This window comes from Aquarana catesbeiana, linkage group LG02, assembly GCF_042186555.1.
Source record: "Aquarana catesbeiana isolate 2022-GZ linkage group LG02, ASM4218655v1, whole genome shotgun sequence".
NCBI lineage: Eukaryota > Metazoa > Chordata > Amphibia > Anura > Ranidae > Aquarana > Aquarana catesbeiana.
This window is the reverse complement of record NC_133325.1, coordinates 382,881,838-382,900,812: the sequence shown is the minus strand read 5'-3', so window position 1 is coordinate 382,900,812 and position 18,975 is coordinate 382,881,838. Positions and strand designations below refer to the sequence as shown.

The 18,975-nt window shown below is 43.3% G+C and overlaps 1 protein-coding gene across 6 annotated transcripts in view; it reads right to left on the bottom strand.

Annotated features, from left to right (window-relative positions):
• Positions 1–18,975, bottom strand: part of RPH3AL (rabphilin 3A like (without C2 domains)) — a 290,823-nt gene that overhangs the window by 204,906 nt on the left and 66,942 nt on the right. Inside the window, exon 1 of one of the 6 annotated variants that reach the window (XM_073615155.1) lies at positions 17,422–17,514. The exons of the other annotated variants lie outside the window; for them this stretch is intronic. The gene's annotated coding sequence lies outside the window, so the exon portion shown is untranslated. Of the gene's footprint in view, positions 1–17,421; positions 17,515–18,975 lie in introns of those variants that run through there. 6 annotated transcript variants of the gene reach the window in all.

Below are 18,975 nucleotides of genomic sequence, written 5' to 3'. Positions count from 1 at the left end.
TTAAAGAAAAACCGAACAAGGGTTTAAAACCTCTTGAAGCATACACCTGTGTGAGGGTTATATTTTGCTTGCAAGGGAAGCACAGGTGTTATGTGCATCTGTGTGCAAGCAGTCCCATTCATGTCAATAAGGATGCAGCAGCTGCGCTGACAGCTGCTGCTCCCAATCTGCCATCCTGGTTGGTGGGGGTGTGTGTCTCTAAACACATATTGTCTGTTTGGGGACACGCCCCTGCACCCAGCAGTAGCATCTGTGTCTGTGCAGCTGCTGCATCCTTATTGACATGAATAGGACTGCCTGCATGCAGATGCACTGAACAGTTGTGCACCTGTGTCTCTGCAGGCAGTGGCAGCTGGTGAAGTTTTAGGATGGGGGGGCGCCAGACCCCACCCCTCCTTTTTGACCCATCCCGCTTCTCATAAGCCCCACCCCTTATATAATCCACCCTCTCCGTCCCCTGAATTCCACTTGCTTCCACCCATAGTGTCAAGAGTCAACAGTATACAGCTCAGCATCACAGGACAGAGTATATAGCTCAGCCTCACAGATCAGGGAATACAGCTCAGGCTCACAGATCAGGGCATTCAGCTCAGCCTCAGGATCAGGGTATATAGGTCAACATCACAGATCAGGGTATATAGCTCAGCCTCACAGATCAGGATATATATAGCTCAACATCACAGATCAGGGTATATAGCTCAGCCTCACAGATCAGGGTGTATAGCTCAACATCACAGATCAGGGTATATAGCTCAGCCTCACAGATCAAGGAATATAGCTCAGCCTCACAGGACAGAGTATACAGCTCAGCATCACAGGACAAGGTATATAGCTCAGCCTAACAGATCAGGGTATACAGCTCAGCCTCACTGATCAGGGCATACAGCTCAGCCTCACAGATCAGGGTATATAGCTCAAAATCACAGATCAGGGTATATAGCTCAGCCTCACAGATCAGGGTATATAGCTCAACATCACAAATCAGGGTATATAGCTCAGCCTCACAGATTAGGGTATGCTGGTATACATCATCTGTCCTGTATACACCCACCTTCCTTCCTGTATATAGAGACCTTCCTCCATCATCACTGACTGCAGATATACATCATCTGTCCTGTATACAGATATATATATATATATATATATATACAGTAACAGGACAGATGATGTATATCTGCAGTCAGTGATAATGGAGGATGGTCTCTATATACAAGAAGGAAGAAGATGGGTGTATATAGCTGTATACACTACACAGGACAGATGTACTCACAATTTGTGTATACACCTATATATGCACACATTTTGATATAAAAACATCCAGGAAGACTGACACCTTCTGATTGACCCTCAGTACATGCCAGAAATCCCCATAATTTATCCTGTTACAAAGCATTGCATGTTTGCAGCCAGCCACTGCCATGTGGCACACTCACTGACACCCTGATGCTCCAGCCTTGCGATCAGTCATCTGCCCTGGGCCCAGTCTGCGTGACTCAGATGGAGTGGAGACTGGACACTGGAGACTGAGAGAAGTGAGGGAAAGCGTGTGCGGAGCGGAGGGCCGGCTATCATGTCTCAGTGAATTTGATTACAGTGGCTCCAACACTTAGGCTAGCTTACCTTTAGGAGGAAGGAAACACAGAAGCGCCGCTCAGCCTCAGGCCTTGCTCAATCCACCACCCACAGTCTGTCCACAGTGAGTGGTGGGAAACCGGAAATGATGCCGCAGTGCCGCAAAAAGCACCACTCACCGTCCTCCATTCCCCACCAATAAAATAAAAGCACAGGAGGCCAGAGACAAATGATTGTAGAGTGGGAGTTTTTGCGGGCGCATTGCTTGCACCCCGAACACTCCCTAAACACGGGCAAATAAGCTTCCCATTTGCAATCAGCTGATTGCAAGCTGGGAAGGCTTCCTATAGACTGTTGTGTGTCTGGCACCTGGACACTGTTAAAGTGACTTTTTTTTTTGTGAATAGTTTGGGGGAGCGGCACCCGTGCGCCCCCTATTGACGGGCCGCTACTGCTTGCACGCAAAACACGGCCCTCAAAATACACCTGTGTAAACAAGGCATTATTGGTAACTGCATGAACTCCAGATTTGGAAACTGCACCCTGCATACCTTTCACTACTAGATCACTGGAAGAAAGCCAGACAACTGGCATTTTCACATTTAGAAATGAACAATGACAGCCTAAACATTTCTCTTAGCACATGTCACCTTTAAAGCTGAAGTTTTGGTATCACTTTTATAGCATAGTTACATTGATTCAGCTTGAATCAATGTAAGTATGCAGATCTTTTTGACCGTTCCCTGGAGATGCTTCAAACCACTGTACTAGTCGTGACTACAATAGCAAAAGCAGCAGTCTTCCAGGTCCAGTACCAAGTGGCTGCCCTTCTGCATATTAACTACAAGGGGTTGCTCGCTCGCCACTGCCGCCATTCAGAGACTCCTTGTATTTTTTTGAATGAATACAAGGCCTTCCCTATTAGTTTTTACTTGGGTTGGAAAAAGGAAAAAGATTGGAATTGGTAAAAAGGAAAAACGTTGGACTCATGCTTTAAGGAATTCAAGGAGTTAAAAAAGTGGCAATTGGCAAATTGCTCATTTTGCAACTGCTTGATTAAGATAATATAGCCAATTGCTATAATAATTAGCAAACGCTGTGTGCAAAAGTATGAACAAACAAACCAGCTTGTTTTCTGTTGCTATAAGTGGTTTCCATGGGTTTGCCTTGGATATTTCTGTGTGCTTTTACAATCAAACAAGTACGTGGTCATTATTTTCCACTGAAAAGCTGGGCCTACTCTGTATGTGAATAGAGACTGAGATTGTAAAGCTTTGTGGGAAGCAGAAACTAAAACAAATGCTTGACATTTGGTGAAAAACAAAATTGAACCTTGAAACACTGCTTGATTCTTCAACATTCCCACAGATTGATCTAATTATTTACATGAACTTTAATGGCGTCTTAGTCCAAAGGGTTCAATATTGAGTTGGCCCACCCTTTGCAGCTATCACAGCTTCAACTCTTCTGGGAAAGTTGTCCACAAGGTTTAGAAATGTGTCTATGGGAATGTTTGCCCATTCTTCCATTAGCACATTTGTGAGGTCAGGCACTGATGTGGACGGGAAGGCCTGGCTCGCAGTCTCTGCTCTAATTCATCCCAAAGGTGTTCTATGGGTTGAGGTCAGGACTCTGTGCAGGCCAGTCAAGTTCCTCCACCCCAAACTCACTCATCCATGTATTTTTGGACCTTGCTTTGTGCACTAGTGCTCAGTCATGTTGGAACAGGAAGGGGCCATCCCCAAACTGTTCCCACAAAGTTGGGAGCATGAAATTGTCCAAAAGGTCAAATGCACTTCTGGAAGAATGGTCAAACATTCCCATAGACACTTCTAAACCTTGTGGACAGCCTTCCCAGAAGAGTTGAAGCTGTTATAGCTGCAAAGGGTGGGCCAACTCAATATTGAACCCTACGGACTAAGACTGGGATGCCATTAAGGTTCATGTGCGTGTAAAGGCCAGCGTCACAATACTTTTGGCAATTTAGTGTATATTTAAAAGCACACACTTAAAAACATCAGTGCATTCCATATTTTCTGCAGATTTATCATATCTAGATTACAATGTCTGTAATCTCTGCAACAGAAAAGCTAGCTTTATAAAGGCTACAATTCCAGGATTGTATTTGAAGGAACAATACACCCCTTTATAAGGGCAGCATATAACTATAATTAGATATCATGACAAAGTCTTTGATCAAGTAAGGATGGGTTCTGTAGGACCTATAGTAATCTTCTAGACTGTTTTTGCAGTCGTGTTTTTTCGTTTGTTAAAAAATTTTGCAGATAAATAATTGTTCTTCATAAATTTAGGCCAAAATGTATTTTGCTTCATTTCTTTTGTGAAAATAACCCAAATCAGTATAGATTACCTAGTCTGTAGGAAAGTAATAGAGTCCACAAATGATGATATATATCTGAAAAATCTATCATTTATGATGTACTGACGCCTTATCTCATTTCTTGAGGCCCAAAAATGTCAGGACAGTACAAATACCCCCGAAATGACCCCTTTTTGGAAAGTAGACAGTCCAAGGTATTTAGTAAGAGGCATGGCAAGTTTTTTGAAGTTGTCATTTTTTGTCATAATTTTTGGGAAAATTAAGACATTAAAAAATGTTCACAATTTTTTTTTTCACATTCTGTCACCAGTGCAGTACATATCCATCATATAACTGGTGTGGCGGCGACCGGGGACATTGATTTTTTTTTTTTTTAATTACATTTCTTTTGTTCTGATTTTTTTTAACACACTGTGACCAGAGCAATATAATGTTACCGTAGTAACATTGTACTACTCTGGGGAAGTGATCAGGGTTTTTTTTCACATTATGATTGCTTATAGCAGTGAATTTCATTGCTATAAGCAAACATTTTTCTGAATGAAATTGATTCACTTAGTTTGTCTTGTTGTGATTACTTGCAGTTAATCACATAGTGCAGATGGGCTGTGATTGGCCCTGTCTGTACCATGTGATTACTGTGACCAATCACAGCTAAAAACACAATTGTAACAATGAATGGCATAAAAGGAAGTCATTCATGCTTACAATTGTCACGTGATCTGCTGTGATTGGACACAGCGACTACATGGCACCGGCAGCGGACTGGTATCCTGATCAGTCACTGACAGTGTCTGGTGGACACAGCCAGTGACTGATTGCACCCGTCGCAAGTGTGGCTCATTCTGGGAGAACAACCAAAATCCCGCTCGGCCGTCAAATTGCTATAGGCCAAGTGGGAATTGGTTAAGGATAAATGGTACCCAAAATGCACGTCATGTGTTTTGCCACAATTTTATTGCGATTTAAAATCAGGGGCAGAATCACGCTAATTCTTCTCATGATTCCAAATCACTAGTGTGAACGGGGCCTTACTGTGCTGCCACATACCCCCCAACTGTCCCTTATTTGAAGGGACTGTCCCTCTTTTGGAACCAAAAGCCTTTGTTCCTATTTCTTCCAAAGTAGTCCCTCTTTTTGGCCTGATAGAAGGATCTCTATAAAAATATTATTGTATTATTTAACTATTAAAAGTGTTTTACTGCACTAAACCTTTAATCTTAAAATCTTAAATTATATATTTGTTGTTTTCAAAAGCCAGAATAAAGAAAAAATGGTGATTTAAATAAAAATTGGATTAAACCGCAAATTTTTTGCACATTAATCCTCAAGGTCCATGTTACTGGAGGTATGGCAGGGGTGTGTCCTTTGCCTATATACTTTGTGCTATAATGCCTCTTTTCCATCTCACAAAGTTGGGAGGTATACAACAGGATGTGTAAAACAGGTATACAATAGGCAAGGCAGGGCTACCAGACCATTTACTTTTTACTGCAGCCGTGCAGGTCCTTCTCACAGAACAGAAGCTGAGTAGAGTCCTGAAGTAATGAGCGTGGAATCATCAAAAGGGAAAGTTCCAATAGTAAAATGTACCTTTCTTTGTTAATAGGAATAAACCATTAGTGGACAAAATGATGAAGATTAAAAAAAAAAAAGCCAGCTGCTCTCAAATGGTTTGAAATCATTACAGGATCATTTAAAAAAAAAAATACTGCCATCAAACCAGCCCTTCAGCAAAAAGCTACCTGCATTGTTTGACATAAAGATAGTCAGTATCTGTATATGTGAAATGCCACCATGAAATATGGATCAACAGTCATCTAAATCTGAATGTGCTACCATAAATATCAGGTATGAAAAATAATACCCCAAAAACAGAAATATTAAAGTTTGCCCTCAATGTGGACACGAACGCAAAAAGTGAAACTCTGCTATGCTATAGGTAAAATCTACAAGGGATAACTAGGTTTAAGCAGCACTCGTAAAAAAATGTACATTTAGTATGGAATTCCTCCTATAAAAAGCTGTACACTCCTAGTGTACCTAGGCACTCCTAAGTGTACAGCATCATAGCAGTATGCATTGTAAGAGCTGAAGGTAATGTACTGTACCTCTGACTACAACTCTCAGTAGATTTATAAGATTTGGCGATTTCACTATAGTCCTGCTCACAGTTTTCCTTGTTTAGAGGTTCTGACATGAGGAAGCAAAGCCCTGCCTCTACCAAGATGGTCACTTCCACACAGACACAGTGCAGAGCAAGGCTTTCTAAGTCACTAATGGGGAAAAGATTAACTGCAGGGGGACACCGGGCACTACTGGTGACTAGTTCTTTTCTCTCTGTCTCCGTACTTTGAGCACATCTCCCATAGTTCAGCTTCTTTTAAAGTGAACTTGTGCTTTGTCAACATAAGTTCAAATAACCAGGTCCTCACATACCTTTCCTTTGCTTCCTTTCTACTCTATTCAACTACCAGGAGCGGGAGATGCCTTTCTTTATAAGCTATGCCATGCCAAGTCATAGATTATACTGGACTACTTTTTTGGGGTGCAGCACAGATGCTTGACAATCAATCCAGCATTGCCACATGGAGTCACATAATGTTCCCCCATACCCAAAAATAATGAGTATTTTCTTTGTAGCTGATCTGAGAGGAGGGGGATTAAAGCAAACATGTTGCTTTCCCTACACGAGTAAACTGGATTAAAGCAAACCTAATGATTAGCCCTACAAGGGCCTACAAGTTTGTAGGCAGGTGCCTGCTGTTGGGGGGAACACTGCTTCGTGTTACTAGTTTGCACTGTGTTGTAATAAAGCATATGTTAGTGAGGTTTTTTTTGTATTCGAGGGATGAGATCTACTTTATCAAAACACTAATGAAGTCATTATGCAAAGGAAGGGAGCTTGTCCTCTGAGTGTATCTCTGTGTACGTGTTTCAATAAACAGTTCATGTTCAGCAGCCAAAGCAAGTACTGCTTAGAATGCAGGGTTGATGGATGCGTTGCGCTCAGAATGCAGGGTTCAGGGATATGTTGCGCTCAGAATGCAGGGTTCAGGGTGTGCATTGCGCTCAGAATGCAGGGTTCAGGAATGTGTTGCACTCACAATTCAGGGTTAAGTGTATTAGGCTCAGAATGCAGGGTTCAGGGGGGTGATGCTAAGGATGGTAAAAGACACTGCTATGGGGGTGACCCTGCCCATAACAATGTCCTCCGCCCCCTTCACATCACCCCCCCCCCCCCACGCAGGAGGCTGGAGGCAGGAGGGAGGGAGAGAGATACCGGGACATAGAATGTGCGGAGGAGGGTGGGGGTGGGAGAGATAGAGAGAGATACCGGGACATAGAATGTGCAGCGGAGCCGCAGAGGAGGCTGGGAGGAAAGAAATGGACCGGCACCTAGAAGGCAAGGGTCGGCGGCACAGGAACCTGTTCGCGGTCTACCAGTCACCTGCAGGTGGTCAACAAGTGGACCGCAATCAACGGGTTACCGACCCCCACTATAGAGAGTTCACCCTTCCACATGGAAATAGAGAGGAGGGAATGCTGCACCATGTGAAGCAGTTTTAAGAAACATGGCCTTCCTTTTGGGGTACCAAGTTCGGGTACCATAAGTTGGATGTGGACTCTTATGAAAGTAATTTTCTTATCTAGAAGGTATGAACTGGACAGCCTAAGGTAGGATGAACTAAAGTTGTGTATGGAAGGATCTTTTGAAACACTGTCATGTTAATTCTGTATGTGCAAGGAATTCAGTAAGGGCCCTTTCACACGTGCGGACCGTTCACATCCGCCTGTCAGTTTTTTCAGCGGACCTGAACGGTCGCTCCATACATCTCTATGGAGTGACGGATGTCAGCGGTGACATGCCTGCTGACATCCGATCCGCACTGATCCGCTCCACAAAATCCAGGACGGATGGAAACCCTATTTTCCATCCGTCTGGTGGATCAGATTGGATGAAAACAGACCGGCGGCCCATTTTCATTTGATCCCCCCCATAGAGGAGTGCAGAGACCTGACAGGTCCGTTTCTTCACAGTGTGCAGAGATGGACTTGTCACCGACTGGCTCAGCGGTGATCAACGGAGCGATCCCTGCTGAGCAAGCGGATGTCTTAATTCGGATCTGCACATGTGAAAGGGGCCTAAATGTTCTCAAAGTTACAAAATGCCTGGTCTGAAGTTCCTGGTACAGTGATCTGCCAGTTTACTCATTTACCCCGCTAGGTTGAATGAATAAAAGAAAAGCTAGCAGTGTGCACCCGGCAATAATTCCCTTGTAAACCCTTTAAGAAATGTGTACTTCGCACAGTACATAGCAATTTTACTTTTGCTAAACCAAATTAACCACTTGCCGACCACCCTGTAGCAGTTTTACTGCTACAGGGCGGCTGCACTGCGCAGAATTATGTATATATACATGTGATCCTGCACTTCCTGGTAGCGGGCGCGAGTCTGCTCTGCTGGCGGCTCGCTCCTGCTGTGATTCTACACATCGGGAGCTGATCAGCATGTCCCACGGACTCCATGTCCACCGACACCCGCTGATCTTTTGGTACACAGATAGAACACCAGTCTGCCTATTTAAAAAAGGCAGATTGTGGTTCCGTCAGTAAGGAAGGAATGTGTCCTGTGTTCCTGCAAAGCAGAGCCATGGATCCATGCCTTCCCCTAGTTAAAATACCTCCCACACTACACTAAAACACTAGCTAGGCACACAGTTAACCCTTTGATCGCCTCATGATGTTAACCCCTTCCCAGCCAGTGTCATTAGTATGGTGACAGTGCATAATTTTTTTAGCACAGATCACTGAATTAGTGTCACTAGTCCCTAAAAAAAAATATGTCAAAAGTGTCAGTTAATGTCCAACTTGTCTACAGCAATATCACAGTCCCGCTGCAAGTCGCTGATCGCCACCATTACTAGTAAAAAAATGAATAAATAAAAATTCCAAAAATATATCACATAATTTGTAGAGTAACTTTTGCGCAAACCAATCCATATACGCTTATTGGGATTTTTTTTACCAAAAATGGGTAGCAGAATACACATTGGCCTAAATTGGTGAAGAAATTACATTTTTTACATTTTTTTAATGGATATGTTTTATAGCAGAAAGTAAAAAAAATATATATTTTTTTCAAAATGTGCTTTTTTTTTGTTTATAGCGCAAAAAATAAAAATAAAAAAACGCAGAAGTGATCAAATACCAGCTCTATTTGGGGGGGCAAAAATGTTATCGCAAAAAAAGTGGCCTGGTCATGAAGTGGGGTAATCTTCCAGAGCTGAAGATGCAATTGATCACATCTATGCACATTGCTGTATACATATAAAGGATTTTCAGGGCCCTGCAAATACTAACATTAGCAATTTTAAAAGCATTAGCTGAAAAAAAAAAAGAAAGGTCAAGTCTATTTGGGGTTTCAAGTATCTTCTACAATATCCTAATTTTCCAGAGACATGTTCATGGAAGAGCACCTTGTACTGTTTGGACATCCTGTCTATTGTGAATAAGAGGTTATGACTAATTATCAGGTGCTTCTGTTGTCAAGGTGCCTGTGCTTACGTATTACATTGTACTTCATGTGTTTTCTGCAGGCTCTTCATCTCTTTTCCTGATCACAGTGTCTGCAATTACTGCAACACAATAGCTAGCTTTATAACCCCTACAATGCCTAATCACATGATTTGATTTGAAGAAACACTACATTCACTTTTAAGGATAATATAGCAATGATTAACACATTTTATAGCAAAGTCTTTGATCAAAAAACAAAGATCTGCAAAAAATATTAAAGCTCAATTCTGGGGAACATAAAAATCCTTCCATGCAGTGGAGCTGTCCCCTTACTGCAAGGGTTAAATATTGTTTTGTGTCTATGGGACCAGAAAAAGCACTTTTACTTACCTGATCCTCCGTTCCCACAGACTACTCTTCACTCACAAATGAAACTAAGCCGTGAGGCCTGCAATACACTTAGACCTAGACATGCATTACAGAGGTCAGCATGAAACTGAGCCAATCCTCATCGCGCTCATCTTTGGTAGGCTAACTACCACACGACACGATCCTCCATTTAATGAAAAAGGAAGTCTACAGTGCCATGCAAAAGTATTCACCCCCTTGGCATTTTTCGTGTTTTGTTGTCTCATAACCTGGAAATAACATGGATTGTTTGAGGATTTGCATCATTTAATTTACAGAACATGCCCACAACTTTGAAGATGGTTTTTTTTTATTGTGAAGTAAACAACAAATAGGACAAAACAGAAAAAGTCAATGTGCATAACTATTCACCCCCCCTAAAGTCAATACTTTGTAGAGTCACCTTTTGCGGCTATCACAGCTCCAAGTCACTTTGGATAAGTCTCTATGAGCTTGCCACATCTTATCATTGGGATTTTTTCCCATCCCTCCTTGCAAAACTGCTCCAGTTCCTTCAAGTTGGATGGTTTGCGCTTGTGAACAGCAATCTTTAAGTCTGACCACAGATTTTCTATTGGATTGAGGTCTGGGCTTTGACTAGGCCATTCCAACACATTTACATGTTTCCCCTTAAACCACTCAAGTGTTGCTTTAGCAGTGTGTTTGGGGTCATTGTCCTGCTGGAAGGTGAACCTACGTCCTAGCCTCAAATTACACACAGAGTGGTACATGTTCTGCTCAAGAATATCCCTGTATTTAGCACCATCCATCTTCCCCTCAACCCTGACCAGTTTTCCAGTACTGACTGCTGAAAAACATCCCCACAGCATGATGCTGCCACCACCATGTTTCACTGTGGGGATGGTGTTCTTTGGGTGATGTGAGGAGTTTGCGCCAGACATAGTGGTTTCTTTGATGGCCAAAAAGTTCAATTTTAGTCTCATCAGACCAGAGCACCTTCCTCCATACATTTTGGGAGTCTCCCACATGCCTTTTCACAAACTCAAAACGTGCCATTTTGTTTTTTGCTTAAGGTAATGGCTTTCTTCTGGCCACTCTGCCATAAAGCCCAACTCTATGGAGCGTACAGCTTATTGTCGTCCTATGTACAGATACTCCAGTCTCTGCTGTGGAACTCTGCAGCTCCTCCAGGGTTACCTTTGGTCTCTGTGCTGCCTCTTTGATTAATTCCCTCCTTGCCCGGTCGGTGAGTTTTGGCGTCAGATTTTTATTTGTGAAAAATAGTTTTATGTATATATTTTTCTAATTTTACTTCACCAACTTAGACTATTGTGTTCTGATCCATCACATATAATTCAGATTAAAAAACACATTGAACTAAAAGGCTGTAATGTAACAAAATAGGTAAAAAGCCAAGGGGGTGATTACTTTGCTAGGCACTGTAGGTGGTTGCACTGCTGAAACCACTTTTATTAAAAAATTTCCAATAAACCGAGTAAAAACATCAAGCAGGCAGTGGGGGAAAGAAAGGAACTGCTAACACGTTTTGCACTGTATATATAAATTGTTGTATTCCGCGCTTAGGTATAGGCTAGGCTGCTGCTCTTTCATCCATGAGGGTATCCTGCGGTTCGCCACGGAAGAGGTGATTTCTGTAATCTTACCTTTTGGGAGCGATTCACCCCAGGAGGGGTAGAAGGATCTGGATACCCCAGTGTCCGCTGAGCCAAGGAGGAGGCGTTTGCTCTGGGTACTGCCACTACACTCACTACATGCGTTTTACCCCTGCAGGGGTGCAAGGATCTGGTGAGTGGGGAACTGAAGGGGAGCAGGGAAGTCACTTGATTCACTGCACATCTGTGGCTAAACTTAGTCACTTTGGACAAGCACAAGTCACTTGAGATTTTGCGCTACTTAAGACTGAACTTTACAATTCAATTTTTTTTCTTTTTTTTCACTGGGCTTTAACTTCATTTATATTTTTATGATAAAAAAAATTATTAATCACATATCTTTTTGCCCATTATATATTGTTTGGAATGAATTATCTTAGGGGGGTGCTGGGGTGGCTGATACACACAACACATCTTTTTAACAGACGTGCAGTGCCGAGAAATGCACAGCAACACCCTAACATGCTGTCAAAAACCATGAATCAGACTGAGACAGAAATACAGTTAAATCACACTTGTTTAATAATAATACAAAAAGGTAAGCAGAGTAAACATAGTCAAAACATAGCCAGAGTTCAGGAACTGGAACAGATAGTCAGACAAGCCAAAACGTCAGAGAGCCAGAGATGAGCGTAGCAGAACAGCAAGCAGGATCTAGAGCCAGAAGGAAGTATTTAGCAGGAACACAGGAGAGCATCTCTAGAGATGTGACCAAGGCGAAGGCAGAGATCATCTGGACTGGACGGCTTAAGTAGGCAGGACTGAGGAGCAGGATATCATCAACAGGTGAGTCACTGTGGAGAGAAAGGAGCTGGCAATTAGCCAACATCTGAGTGGTCAGCTTTGAGACAGAAGGGCTGAGCCCAGCCCTGACAGTACCCCCTCCTCAATGACCCCTCCCCCTCGGAGGACCACCAGGCTTGAGGGGAAAAAGTCTATGGAAATCACGGAAGAGAACAGGGGCATGTACGTCCGAGGATGAGACCAAGAGCGTTTTTCCGGACCGTAACCTTTCCAATGCACCAGGTAATGTATGCGCCCACGGAACCTAGGGGAGTCAACAATGGACAGTACTTCATACTCCTCATGGTTCTCAACCTGTACAGGGTGAGGATGAGACATCGAGGTGGTAAAGCGGTTGCAGACCAAAGGTTTTAAATAAGGAGATATGAATTACATTCGAAATACGCATATTTGAAGGAAGGTCTAACGCGTAAGCCACTGGGTTAATCCTGCGAAGAGTACGGAAAGGCCCAATAAACCGAGGTGCGTACTTCAGAGAGGGAACACGAAGTTGGAGGTTGCGAGATGACAGCCAGACCCTGTTCCTAACCTGGTAGGGAGGCGCAGGCAGGCGTCTGGGGTCAGCATACAGTCTGTACCCATTAGCATGTCACAAAGCCTCCTGGACTTGTGCCCAAGTGGAACGAAGACCACAGAGATGCTCCTCTAACGCAGGAATACTCTGCGGAACAAATGAGTCAGGCAACACGGAAGGTTGGAAACCATAGTTCGCCATAAATGGGGACAATTGGGAAGCAGAATTCAAGGCACTATTGTGAGCAAACGTCGCCCATGGTAAGAGGTCTGACCAGTTGTTATGATGGTCAGAAATATAGCAACGTAGGAATTGCTCCAAGGACTGATTGGCTCGTTCTGCAGCCCCATTAGACTGTGGGTGATACGCAGAGGAGAAAGCAAACTGAATTCCCAACTGTGCACAAAAGGCTCGCCAGAACCAGGACACAAACTAACTGCCCCTGTCCGAGACAATCACCTTGGGTAGCCCATGTAAGAGAAAGATCTCCCAAGCAAAAATGGAAGCTAGTTCCTTAGATGTGGGCAACTTCTTAAGTAGAATACAATAGGACATTTTTGAGAACCGGTCAACCACCATAAGGATAACTGTGTTGTCCTGGGAGTTGCGTAACTCTACAATGAAATCCACAGATAAGTGGGTCCAGGGCCTCCCACCATTGGGTATGGGTTGTACAAGACCCACTGGAAGGTGTCGTGGAGTCTTACTCTGAGCACACACTGAACAGGCAGCTACAAAGGCGGTTACATCAGCACGTAGACTAGGCCACCAGAATTGTTGGGAAATGACCCAAAAGAGTTGATTCTTCCCAGGGTGGCCAGCAGCCTTGGGAGAATGGGAAGTCTGGAGCACGGCAGTACGGAGACTCTCTGGGACAAAGCAGGGGTCACAAGGTTTCTCAGGAGGAGCATGGACCTGAGTAGCAAGAATTTTGTCACCCAAAGGAGAAGTGAGACTGGTGCGAACCGTAGCCTGAATACGATCAGGAGGGATCACAGGAACCGGAATCAACTCTATCTTGGAAGTGGAGGAAAATTGTCGCGACAAAGCGTCAGCCCTTACATTCTTAGTACCGGGTAAGAATGAGACAATGTCATTTAAACTAGACAATAAAAGAGCTCATCGCGCCCTTCTGGGAGAGGGGCGTTTAGCCTCAGACAAGAATGTGAGATTCTTATGGTCAGTAAGAATGAGAACCGGCACAGTGGTACCTTCGAGGAGAGGTCTCCATTCTTTCAGGGATAAAATGATCGCTAACAGCTCTCTGTCACCAATCTCGTAATTGCACTAGGCAGATGACAATTTCTGGGAAAAGTAGCCACAAGGATGCATAGTGCTCTCAGAAGTAGGACGTTGAGACAGATGGGTGCCAACTACAGTCTCAGAAGCATCAACCTCAAGGATAAAAGGTAACGTAGGATCAGGATATGTCAACACAGGAGCAGAAACAAAGACAGCCTTGAAACTCTCAAAGGCCTTAATGGACTCCGGAGAACAACTCTGTGGGTTACCTTCCTTTCTGGTCATATCAGTCAGGGGCTTGACCAGAGACGAGAATTGACGAATAAACTTCCGATAATAGTTGGCAAAGCCAAGCAAACGCTGCAGAGGATGTAAATCTCTGGGTCCATCGAAAAACCAGGAGTGGAAATGACATAACCCAGGAATTTAACCTGTTTTACGATGGAATTCTCACTTCTCCAATTTACAATAGAGATTGTTCTCTCTTAGTTTCTGAAGCACACGACAGACATCTGTGTGGTGGCTCTCCAGGGACTTGGAAAATATGAAGATATCGTCAAGATAAACCACCACACATAACTGCAACAAATCTCGGAGGACATCCTTAATAAATTCCTGGAAAATTGCCGGGGCATCACAAAAGCCAAAAGGCATTACGAGGTACTTATAATGGCCTGTTCTGGTATTAAACGCAGGTTTCCACTCATCGCCCTCCTTAAACCTCACGAGATTGTATGTCCCTCTCAAATCAAGCTTTGTGAAAACTATTGCTCCAATGAGGTGGTCAAATACCTCCGTAATCAACGGAATCGGATAGACATTCTTAATTGTGAAATGATTGAGACCCCTATAAATCAATACAAGGTCTCAGTTCACCACTCTTCTTCTTCACAAAGAAGAAAGCAGCACCAGCAGGACACGAGGATTTGCGGATGAAACCTCGAAAAAGTGCGTCTGCAACATACTCCTCCATGGCCTTATCCTCCAAGACCGACAAAGGGTAAACCCGGCCACGAGGGGGTATGGCACCAGGTTGAAGGTCAATTGCGCAATCGTACGACCGGTGTGGAGGTAAACTACCGGCTTGTAAATATAAAAATAAGAGAATACCTCGCTTAGAATAAAATAAAGCAGCAACACATATAGAGCTTTACTTCCAGGTTGAGACCCCTTTTTTGTCAGTTGTGGAATTAAAGGGCGAAGGTGGTCACCCGGAATCCTTACCTGTTGTGTTCCTCAGTGCCCAAATTTACCCATTCCTCCACACACTTATCAATTGTGTACACAATTTTAAAGAACATTATTTCTTGCACTATTGGTGTATATGGACATTCATTCTATTTTCATATTTTTATTTTAATGCACTATTGATGCATATGGACACCTATTTTCAATATTCAATTTATTTATTGCATATGTTTGTACTATTCGATTGATTTATTTTGTTTGTTTCACTCCCACTTGGTCTCTTATAAGAGATTTTTTAATTTAGCACAACTTTATTTACAACTGTAAACTACCGGCTTGACCTTTGTCAAAGACATCGCTAAAATCGCGGTACTTCTCTGGCAGGGAGGAGAGTGAAGAGGTGCACAGGACCTTGGCTACCTTCTGGAAGCATGTCTTGCTGCATTGTGGCGACCAGAAAAGAACCTCAGCACGGAGCCAATCAAAAGAGGGGTTGTGCCTCTGTAACCAAGGATAACCAATAACCAGCGAAACTTAGGTGAGGAAATAACTTGGAATTGGATTATCTCATGGTGAAGAGCCTCTACGGCCATGGACAATGGAACAGTCTCACGAGTCACATGGGCAGGCTGTAGAGGTCTTCCGTCAAGAGCCTCAATGGCAAAGTGGAGTGTCACGCAGCTGCAGCAGAATCAAGTGCTTCGATACAAAGGCAGCATCAATGAACAGGCCTGCAGCCCCAGAGTCGATTGAAGCCTGTATCTTGACGGACGACTCAGCCCAAGAAAGGGTAACCGAAACCAGGGGCTTATCCTTCTGGATAACTGAGGATGAAACAACATCACCTAAGGTCTGTCCATGACAGAACCTCAACGTTCGGGTGTTCCCTGGACAGGTAGGACAAGACTTCAAAAAGTGACCTGCCTGGCCACAATAAAGGCACAATCTCTCCTTCCTCCTAAGGGTTCTCTCATCCGCAGAGAGACGCGTGAGGCCAAAGTGCATGGATTCATCTTCACAGACCGACTCGGTACCAGGAGGCATGGGAGGTGAGGGAGGCAAGGATGGGACTGCATATTTCGGAGACAAATGTACAGGAAGCTTCCGCTAGCGCTCTTTAAAAGGGAGTCTTTCTCTGAATCTGGAGTCAATGAGGAGGGCAAACGTGATCAACCTCTCCAGCTCAGTGGGTATATCTCGGGCTACCATCTCATCCTTGATGTATCTGAGAGACCATGAGAAATAGCAGCCACAAGGGCCTCATTGTTCCAAGCAACCTCTGCTGCCAGAGTATGGAATTCAACAGTTCTCGTACTCTGATGGACATGAGGCACTTGGCAGCAGAAGCGGAGTGTGCAGGAACGTCAATTACCCTATTAAAAGAAGTCACAAACTCAGGGTAAGTCAATACCACAGATTTTTGCGTTTCCCATAGAGCCAATTTTTTGGGGTATTTTTATCTATATTGCCAGGATCCGACAATACATTACAGCCGCGGTGTTAAATTACATTTTTTCCTTTAGAAATGTTGCTGTGGCACTGTTATAAACATAGGAAAGATGCGCTACTTTACAGGCATTCTATGGACACCCCCCAGGCACGATATTTAAAGGAATATTTCATTTTTATGGTTTCACTTTAAGCATTATTAAAATCACTGCTCCCAAAAAAACTGCAGTTTTTAAAACTTTTTTTTGCATTGATACATGTCCCCTGGGGCAGGAACCGGGTCCCCAAACACTTTTTTATGGCAATAACTTGCACGTAAGCCTTTAAAATTAGCACTTTTGATTTTTCGCGTTCGATAGACTTTAACAGTGTTCGAACAAATTTTTTGCATGTTCTGCTGCGAACTGAACCGGGAGGTGTTCGGCTCATCCCTAATTAAAAGTCAGCAGCTACACTTTTTGTAGCTGCTGACTTTTAATAAACACAAAACCGGCTGGAACTCCGGTTTAACCAGACAACATGTCAAAAGTGGATACTATTTAAATCTATACCACCACAAAAGAATGGTTCAGTAGTTAATACACTATAACATACATCTTTCCAGAAAAGTGACACCAGATGTACACTATCAGCTCTTGTTTCTATTGCCATAGTTGCTGGTATGCTCCATTCAATCAAAGTTTTAAATCAGAATTCATGGTGTAGTGACATTTCAGTTTACTACAATTAATTTTCCAGCAATTACTCACCCAGCCTTTAATCCTAGGTCCTGTGGTTTAGACAGCCTTGGCTTAAATTTAAGGAAGTAGCACAACTTCTGTTCAGTCTTGACTAATAAAGTCTATGCACATGATTTACTGTGCAGAATCACAATGCCATATAGTGAAAAGGAAGTACAGAAAAAAAAAAACACATCCGCCGCACCAAGAATTGTACAATAGGAATTCTGCAGGAAAACAAGTTTTTCTAGTAGTAAGAATATGAAAACCTGACAAGTGAGGTGGACTAATCCTCAAACTGATCTATAATTAGATTAACTGAGCACCTAAGAGAATAGCTTTACTAATCATTAACAATAAACTTAAAAAAAAACAGAATAACACTCAAATACTTGTGTAAATACAAAATTATTTGTTTAGGAAATTGCATTTGGCGAGGCATGATGCCAAACATACTGAAAAATACATTTACCAGGTTATATACACTTTAATACTAGGAGTCAGTGGGGATTATTAATATAACAGTGCACACCCTAGCTTATGTTGTTTAAAACCCCACATAAGCAGCAGATACTTCTGTGCCATTACCCTAACTCATTAACTCCCATCACCTCCCATTTGCTTTCCCATGTAAAATAAGTTTTCAGGCTGTGCATATATAATTAACATATTTTAACTTTATAAAAATGCAGTTAGATTTAAATTGTTAGATAGGGGGTCATTGCAGTGATGTTGATTTCAGAAATTAAAAATTATTGGTGAGCTGTCGATTTTTTATTCTTTATTCTTTTATTATAAGCAATTTTAAGCGATACATAAGCCCTAAGGTTTGGGATCCTTACTTAGAAAACAAATTCACTGTGTGCTAAAATCCTGGTTTGTATGCTGCTCTTAACCTATGCACCCCTACAGATTTCAATAATTCCATCAAGCTTAAAGCAGAAGTAAACTTTACACAAAAAAAAAAAAATCCTTCTCCCTGCAAAATGCACCACATACTAGCACATTATGAAAGACTAACCTTGAAATGAAGCCCTCCAGTGGCACGCTGTCACAGCTGACAGGGCTTCCATCTTCACTCAGTCTTCCTTCTGAGTTTGAGTGCTCCGACTGCGAGAGTGTCCAGAGTCATGATGACATCACTCCCGCGCACACAGCTCTGAAGGAACAGCACGAGTATGTCGTTCCGTTAGAGCACATGCGCCGGTGACGTCACCGACAGCAGAAATACTGAATATCTCTTAACCAGTTCCCGACCGGCGCACGCCGATGTACGTCGGCAGAATGGCACGGCTGGGCAAATGGGCATACCTGTACGTCCATTTGAATTCCCGGCTGTGCCATTGCTTGCGCGCCACCGGTGGCACGCGCGCATGCCGGCCGGGAGCTCCGTGAGTCGGGTCGCGGGTCCCGCGGACTCGATCGCCGCGGGGATACCCACGATCGCCTCACGGAGAGGACGAACGGGGAGATGCTGATGTAAACAGCATCTCCCCGTTCTGTCTAGTGACAAGTGTCACTGATCACAGCTCTCTGTCATTGGGAGCTGTGATCAGAGTAATGACACAGCTAGCCCATCCCCCT